The sequence below is a fragment of the Malurus melanocephalus genome, unplaced genomic scaffold (assembly GCF_030028575.1).
Source record: "Malurus melanocephalus ecotype Western Australia unplaced genomic scaffold, MMel_1.1 scaffold_79, whole genome shotgun sequence".
Classification (NCBI taxonomy): Eukaryota; Metazoa; Chordata; class Aves; order Passeriformes; family Maluridae; genus Malurus; species Malurus melanocephalus.
This window is the reverse complement of record NW_026623311.1, coordinates 694,766-702,271: the sequence shown is the minus strand read 5'-3', so window position 1 is coordinate 702,271 and position 7,506 is coordinate 694,766. Positions and strand designations below refer to the sequence as shown.

At 44.4% G+C, this 7,506-nt stretch overlaps 1 protein-coding gene across 2 annotated transcripts in view; it reads right to left on the bottom strand.

Moving 5' to 3' along the window:
* Nucleotides 1–3,093, bottom strand: part of LOC130574305 (uncharacterized) — a 7,038-nt gene extending 3,945 nt beyond the window's left edge. For both annotated transcript variants that reach the window (XM_057367459.1, XM_057367460.1), the window contains exon 1: nt 2,907–3,093. The gene's annotated coding sequence lies outside the window, so the exon portion shown is untranslated. The remainder of the gene's footprint in view (nt 1–2,906) is intronic.
* Between the last annotated feature and the right edge of the window lie 4,413 nt (nt 3,094–7,506).

The following is a 7,506-nucleotide window of genomic DNA, read 5'->3' as shown; positions in this document are numbered from 1 at the left end:
TTACAGTCTCCACTTTCCTGACTTCTTTTTGATCACAAAAACAGGCATATTCCACGGGCTTGTGGAGGGTTCAGTATGTCTCTGCTGTAACTGTTCTTGAACTAGGGTCTGGAGAGCAGTCAGCTTTTCTTTGTTTAGGGGCCACTGAGAGACCCACACAGGCTGGTTGGTGAGCCATTGCAGCTGCAGTGTAGGGTGGACGCCCTTTTGCTCAATGGCTCCAATTAAAAATCAGTCCCAATTCTTACCCCCCCCAGGCCGCTAGTACATCTTGTCCCCATAAGTTCAGAGGAGCCGCAGCAATGTATGGTCAGACTGTAGCTGTTCGTCCTTCCTCATTTCTGATCAGTATGGGTTACGCACTCAAATAGTTCTGTGTCACTCCATCTAATCCTGCGATGGGCAAATCTATTGAAGTTAAAGGCCAGGTTTGTGGCCATGAAGAAAAGGAGACAATGGAAACATCTGCACACCTGTGTCGATGAGACCTTGCAGCTGAATGTGCGATGGTGTACCGCGGAGCAAGGTGAGGACACAGGTCATCTGTGGTCACTGACCAGAAAGGTTCTTGGCCCAAAAAACTTGCGGTGCTCCAGTGGATCCAAAACTCCCGTCTCCATGAATTTGTTGTTCTGTTCTGGGAACACATGACTTAAAAGGCACRAGTTGAGCAATACGAGTCTTTTCMGGGATGGTGRCTGGAGGTGTAGGAGTAGAAACCATAGCACAGATTTGCCCTRTAAAGTCYGCATCTATAACTCCRGRGTGTACAAAGATTCCCTGCAAAGTGGCACTTGATCTTCCCACAAGCAAAGCACTTAGTCCCTGGCCCAAAGGCTCATGTGCATTCAAGGGAACCTTGTGCACCTGCTGAGAATTCAGAGTTACTGTTGCAGCGGTGGAAACATCCACACCGGCTGTGCCTTTTGTGCTCCCTCTAAATTGGCTGAGTAAGCCTGCATCAGCGGCGTACTCTGGGGAAGAACTTGTGTCTGCACGCTCTTCCCCTTCGYGCTCTTCTTCCTATTTCCCGAGTTCTGTATCAGCCACCCATTAGCATGGTATTTTGATCTACAATTTTTTGCATGGTGTCCAGGCTTGCCACATCTGTTGCACAAATCAGCCCTTTTATTCGCTCCCTGCCTTTCTTTCGACTGAGCCTTTGTGCACTCTGATCTCTTATGTCCTGCCTGTCCGCATTCAAAGCATTTTTCGGTGGCCTCAGGACTGCAGCCAAAACCGATATTTTATGATCTATGGTCCCGATCCTCGCACATGCATGCACCATGTCCGACACAGATGGATCACCCAGGAGGCTATCTATCACCTTTCTGYAATCCTCATTTGCATTATCTCTGGCAAGTTGTTTAACCAAGAGCTGCTGCAAATTTTCTTCTTCAACCTATCTTTCTATTACAGCTGCAATTTTCTTGACAAATGGCAGAAATGGCTCCTTTCTTCCCTGCACTATTCTCACGTACTGAGGTTTTGGTGAAGCCATTTCCATGGTTTTTACTAAGGCAACCATGCCTATTTGCTGACACTGCTCAAGCACTATAGGATCCCACCTAGCCTGAAGCTCTGGGAGGATGAACTGACCCCTCCCCATCAGAGCATCAACACCAACAGCACGTCTAGGGTCTCCTTGTGGCTGGTGCATGTTATCATTTGCTGCATTGTCAGCCAAGTGCCCCCAGTTGGTCTCGAAAACCCCATACTGCACTGGCTGGAACAACATTTGGGCAAGATGTTTAATGTCAAAAGGTGCAAGCAGATCAGTACTGACCACCCGAATGACCTGCATAACTTCTGGGGAGCTTAAACCRTACTTAGMAACTCTCARCTRTATGTCCTGAATGACTTTCCATGCAATCACCTCATGGCTATTGGTCTTGCCCGATCCTTGCACAGCCTTATAAACCGGGAATGCCTGAATGTCTTCTGCCCCCCCTCCATTCCCGTCGCTAATAGAAGGCATCCCTATCTTTTCCAGCGTATTCCAATTGCCACTTTCCAAAGCCTCCAGCTTCACCTGTTCCCAAAACCGTCCTGGTTGCCGAGGCTGCACAGTAATGTGACAGGGGGACAGGGTCCCAGGCTTAGATAAAGCTTTGCATGAAAGACCACTGTGATGTTTAACCAACGTCGCATTGCTTGGCGGAGTGCTTGGTGCCCACAATCCACTCTCCTCATCACTCTCCTCAGTAGTCTCCTCGCTACCTGAATCATGAGGGAGGGGTGGACATGAGCTTTGCTGTGGCCTGTCTGGCAGATGATCCACTAGGAGGGACGGCAGCAGAGGCGGTGGGGCTGTGGGCACTGCGGAGCCCCCACCCGCTCCTGTCACGGGCACTACAGAACCCCTCTTCTCCTCTTTCAGCCTTAACTCAGCGAGCTGCTCGTCTGGGGAAGGATATGCCGGCAGCACAACTTCCTCAGGTGCTGGATACGAGGGCTTCACATARCCGTGGGGGGAGAGATACTTTCGTGAGGAGGAGGGGAGTGCAACACTCTTAGAGCAGTCTGTGTCCGGCTGATTTACTACCGCTCCCTCRGACCYCTYCGACCTGCCTGGCTCCTTTTCTCTCTGATCCTATCCCGTTTTTCAATCTTTCAATGTATCAAATAATAACCACCAAGTTGCTGCCAACTTTCGCGCGCCTTTGTTTCCTAGAGACACGCTGTCCCATAACGCATCTCCCACAGCTTTCCATGATGACACACTAAAAGCCACTCCGGCATCAGCAGTAAAACCTCGATCTTTAGCCCATATTAGTACATCTTGTAAATCAGAATCTGCGGTCTTTATACCTATACTTTAAAACATTGTTTTCCAAGTAGACAACACAGTTTTTTCTTCTGTGGTTAGATTATTCCCCTACTGGGTTAGTTCCCCGGTGGCTCACCTCGATTTCAGGTGTCAGTCTTCCTGTCCGGACCTTCAGCAGCTCCCTCTGCCTCTCTGCCACCAGGCTCCGTCTCCKCAGCTCTCTTCCCAGCCGCTCCTCTTGTCTCTAAGWCAAGTTTTTCCTGCTCGGTGGCAGGCGACTCCGCGGCTTTCCCCCGCTGGTTCCTCTTGYCTCGCTCTAGGAAGGCWAGTTGCCCCRCWCGYGGTGAGGCCAGCTCCCCTGCCTCGAAGGCTGGCTGCCCTGCTCGTATCGGGGCCAGGCTGCTCGGTCCCGAGCAGGTAATTTCCACCGTCTGGGCGCCAGATGTCGCAGTAGAGACGGACAATGCGACACAAAGTAACGAGTAATAGACACAGATAGATGACTGTGACTACTTTATTACGGGGCTGAGCCCCTTTTATCTATTTAGCACAAGYGTATACTAAGTCTTCCTCATTTATGGCAAATATCTATTGGCTAGTTGGCAGCCGCTTTTCTACTTGTCAGCCTATGATTGGTGTGTTTGCAAAAGCTGCAATGTCGTTAATATTTATGATTTTTGCTTCTGTCCTGGGCATCTGCTTTACCTCTTTCAACATTCCATTCTCCCTTTCCCAGAGGTAGCCAAGGTTGCGTTATTATGGTAACATCCTCCTCCATGCAGGCTTTTAGACTCCCTTCTGTMTTCCCAGGTCTCAGGCATATACCATTATTGGCTGAATTTCAGATTCAGGACCTGTAAGGCCACAATGCCGGCTTTCTGCCTCCACATGCAGCAAGGACCAGTGGCTGCCTAAGGGATACAACTCATTTTTCCATCATTAGCTTTGGATTGTCATTTGCTTTTTGTTCTTTGAGTATCTCTGCAAAGACACCACTTGTGAGGCTGTCAGGTGTTCAGCAGGAATAGGAGTTGCACCTACAGTAAATTTACCAGTCATTCATGAAATGAAGCAGAGAACCCTTACAATAACTTCACAAGTCTTACTMATTTAACTTGGTGAAAATATCTGCTTTTACATTGAATGAGTGATACCCTTCAGATGATTCAAATGTTTGAAAAAATACAACCTAATTTGATATGCCTCAAAGCATTTAATTCATTAATTCTATTGTACAGTCATTATATAAGATCTTTCTTTTCAGGTCATAATTTTGCTATAGGTAAGACTGATTTATCGGCAGACCACCAGGTTACTACTGTGCTCTGTTTACAGAAAATGTCATAAGTAATACAGACTGAAATGTCCCTCAAATACAAAAGACGATAAATTACGGGAAGTCTTTGTGAAAAGACATTCTACAGTGAGCTAATTAAGGCATTCAGGCATAACGCTAATAACACAATGAAAAAAATTTGAAAGATATGGTATAGTGAGAAAATCTATGCTTTTGATTGAGATTTGAAAAGAGAATGAATTGATGAAGCAGAGAGAAAGAGGCAATCTGTTTCAGATGGCAGGTTACAGATGAGAAGGTGTTTACTGCGAGCACAGTAAGTGTGAAGGAACAGAAAGAAGCCTGGCTCTAAACTGCAAAAGAAACTGAAGAGGGAAGACAAATGTGTTGAACTAGAAAAAAAATCTATGAATCCATGGGCTTGAAAAGTAAGAACAAGAGAAGGCATCTGTCTGGATCATGTACTGCATGGGAAGCTGAMCTGAGCCAGACTTGAAGGCTCAAAGCAGTAGTGAAGGAAAGAATAGAAAATGGGGATGAGCCTGCAAAGGGACTATGTGCTTGTGGGGCAATAATACAYGGGTTTGTGCACTGGAAATTGAATCCTGTCGTGTTGTGCTCTTGCACATCTACAGCAAAAGGMTGCCCAGTCTATCCTTTCAAATATCTTTCTAAACACATAGCCARCTGAGAAGAATATTTTCTTGTTGCTCAGAAACATCCTGTCTGGGCAGACTGACAAGCATAGAACTGACTCACTGTGTCTGAGGTGCAATTGTCTGTCAATAATAACCAAGCTGTAGGTTGCCATGCTGCAGRCAGAGCCCTGCTCTCTCTTTGTGCTCTTCCTCCTCACATTTCATGCTGCACTTGTGGTATGCAGTGGAACATTCCTCCTCCACTGTTGCAGTGAAGTGCCTGAATAATATCTGCATGGGTGCAGTGGTGTATTCGCTATTTCTTAGAATGTCTCTCAAGAAAGGACTAGAGTTAAGACCTGGGATACCTGGAAGAGGAGGGATTGCAAGATTCAGGCTTTTTCACTAAGGGAGTGTAAGTCCCACCCAACAGATCAGCATGGTRGTTGCACACCACATCAAGTCATGCCACGATCACAAAATCATAGAATGAATTGGGTTTGAAGGGACTTTAGAAATTATCTAATTGCACCCCCCTTGCCATGGGCAGGGATACCTTCCACTAGAYCAGGTTGCTCAAAGCCCCATCCAGCCTGACCTTGAACACTTGCAGAGATGGKGCATTTGCAGCTTTTCTGGGCAACRTGTTCCAGTGCCTCAACACTCTCATAGTAAATAATTTCTTCCTCATATCTAATATAAACCTACTCTTTTTCAGTTTGAAGCCATTCCGGCTGTCAGTAGCTGCTCTTGTAAGTACTCTTTCTCCGTCTTTCTCTGGACTACTGTCAGATGCAGRAAGGCTGCAATTCTCTTTTCCAGGCTGAACAAAAAYRATTCCCWCAGTCTTTCCTCATAGGAGAGATGCTCCACCCCTCTAAACAACATGGTGGTCTCCTTCAGATTCACTCCAACAGGTCCATGTYCTTTCTGTGCTGGAGAGCCCAGAGYTGGATGCAGCACTGCARRTGGGGRCTCYCCAGAGCAGAGCAGAAGGGTAGAATYCCCTCCCTCGCTCTGCTGCCCACATTGCTTTTGATGCAGCCCAGATTATAACCAACTTTCTGAGCTGGAAGCACACACTGCTGACTCATGTCCAGCCTGTCATCCAACACGGTATTTTTAGGCAACATATTTACAGGGGTCGATTCCTGTAGGCAGTAAAGGAATTAATGTTTTCTGAAAATATYATATCTTTGTATTTCTGAAGCTTTAGCAAAGAAAGTTATGATCCTTTTCAAGAAGAATTATTTGATCTGTGTTAAAAAAAAAAAAAAAAAAAAAAAAAAAAAAAAAAGGAAAAAAAAGAGAAAGAAGCAAACAGAAAGTTCCTGCTAACATAGCCACATGGACTGGAAAAGATTTCCATAGAAGTGTGTTATTCCTGGATATGAGTACTGTGTCTTTGAATAAAATGTTGAAAAATTGTATGGATTATGCTATTGTGCATATTTCCAGAGAGATGCAGCTGGTTACAAACAAATGAGCTCAAATAATAAGTAGCTAAAATTTTAATGGAATGAGGGAGGTCAAGCAGAACCAGTCAGTCAGTCAATTACAAATAAACAAAAGTAGACATGTATGAAGTCATTTATGCCATGTTCTCAGTGGAAGTCAAAATGTCTTCATTCATAATGGAATGAGGMTCTATATGAGCATAACTCCTAGTCTGATACCAATTTGGCTTCTTTTATCCTAAAGATCTCATTTGCAGCACTTTTTCAACAATTTGTTTTGAACAATTACTTAAATTCAGAATTTTTTTATCACAGGATGTCTCACTGCAACTGTCCTAAACTGMAGTGAACACATAAAAAAGAGAAGGTTCATTGTAACACAGATTAATTAGGATATTTTTCAGTGGTGRTCTTGCTATTTCCAATAAAAGAGGATTGCCATGCAAAAGTCAGAATAACACTGTGCCGTTTGCACCTGTTCTTTCTGAGAACTGCAGATTTCCCCCTCACTAGGGACTCATGGCAGCAAAGGAGGTAGTAAAACAACTTCCATTTATAAAATTTTCACATCTACTAAAACCCAAAAAAGGTATAAATCAAATCTGTTKCATATTTCCTGCCCCAGTCAGTAGTCTCTGTTTGCCTATAAACTAGTAAATGGAGCAGGCATAGTTCTCTCAAGTACTATCACCTTACTTGATAGTAAAAGCACTTCATTGTTCAGGCTCCCATAATAAATATTCATACTTTTATGGCTTCCTGCATCTGCAAAATCTAGTTAGGTATGCAGTCAGCCTTTTTTTTTAAATTTATTTCATTTTCTTAGGAAAAATGGGCTGGAGATTGGCAGATAAGTAGTTGTGGCCTCTATCAGCCTGACTCCTTGTGAAGCTGGAGACCGAAAAATAGATCCAAAAAGCTATCATCCTGCACATTTGGAGTTTGTTAGTAAAATTGRCTGGCAAATGGCTCATTCACCTAACTGAAACAGAGTTTTTCTTCAAGTACAGCTACCATTWAGAGACTTTTTTGTACATCACAGCTCTGATCCATGAGGTCAGAGGAAGCCTTTGCATGGAAATTGTACAAGAGTTTTGTGTGAGGCCATAGTCAATTAGCATTTATATGTATAGACAGCTTCAAAGGCTTGTGATRGAGAATATGGATATGGAAAACAAAGATTATCTGTTTGTGTGGAGGCTGGACATTGTATGCTCCTTAGCAGTGAATGTGCTATGGGATTTCAACACTTAAGGGTTCTATAACAGGCACAAAATTTATCTGCTCGATGGTTGTATGCAGCACTTGAAACAGCAAGCAAATGCTATGTGTTGGTTTTACTTG